We start from the raw sequence: 994 nt of genomic DNA on the forward strand, positions 1-994 counted from the left end.
ACTTTTAAAATAACCTGGATGTACTGAGTTCCAGTTCCTGAGCATGCAGATGGGAGGTTTGGAATTGACTCCATGATAAGCAATTGCTCCTGGTTGCTTGCTGTAGTGTAGAGATTTTTGTCTGCAATTATTTAAGATGCTTAAGTAATTTAGCACCTGCAAGGACATAAAGAAATAAATAAAGGAAATAAAGGAGTACTCAGATCTATATCCTATTACATATTCTAGGTACACTCAGGAAGGTGTCCTCGGTTGACTATATGATGCTTTTATCCCCAATCGTCTCATTCTGTTTATGTTGAATACATGGACAAATACATGAATTGGCGCCCAACGTGGGGCTCAAACCCACGACCCTGAGATTAAGAGTCTCCTGCTCTACCGACTGAGCTAGCCGGGCATTGGGGGATCTCCAATTCATGTATTTGTCCAGGTTTAGAGCAAATTTGCAGAAGAATCCCCTAAAGGAGCTCCGGTGGGAAAAGCAGATCCAATCGGCCCCTCCCCCCAACTGGTCCGGGAGGGAAAAAATACCTCCTTGGAGAAAGGTGGAACAAAACTGTTTATTAAACAATAAAACCAAAACAATGACAAACAATGAGACCCCTTGCCACTCTAAAAGAGATGACAAACTGAGAAAACCCTGGGTTCAAGCAGCAGCTCACTCAGTCTCTTATCAGTCCCTCCGGTGCTGGAATTGTTGCAGGCCAGGCCTGGCCTGGTGGGCCACAGCTGCAGCTGCCGGTGCTCTCCTGGGTGTTCAGTCCAGAGCAGTTTCAAGAGGTCCAAAGAAAAAGGAAAAAAAACAGTCCAGGGAACTCCTTTGCCTCAGCTAGCTAAAAACTAACTAAAAAGCAAAAGAAGAGCTCTCTGTCTCGCTGTCTGTCCGCAGACAACACAGTCAGGAGCAGGAATGTGGAGGAGTGAGTGCAGTGTCTGAAAACAAACTGCGCGCTTCTTCTCTCCCTCCCCTTCACTCTTTGGAACACTCTTA

The 994-nt window shown here is 45.7% G+C and overlaps 1 non-coding gene across 1 annotated transcript; it reads right to left on the reverse strand.

The window, feature by feature from the left end:
- Positions 1-327: 327 nt before the first annotated feature.
- TRNAK-CUU (transfer RNA lysine (anticodon CUU)) lies at positions 328-400 on the reverse strand. The gene has a single exon. It is a non-coding gene; the product is annotated as a tRNA-Lys (tRNA).
- Between the last annotated feature and the right edge of the window lie 594 nt (positions 401-994).

This window comes from Zonotrichia albicollis, chromosome W (genome assembly GCF_047830755.1).
Source record: "Zonotrichia albicollis isolate bZonAlb1 chromosome W, bZonAlb1.hap1, whole genome shotgun sequence".
Taxonomy (NCBI): Eukaryota; Metazoa; Chordata; class Aves; order Passeriformes; family Passerellidae; genus Zonotrichia; species Zonotrichia albicollis.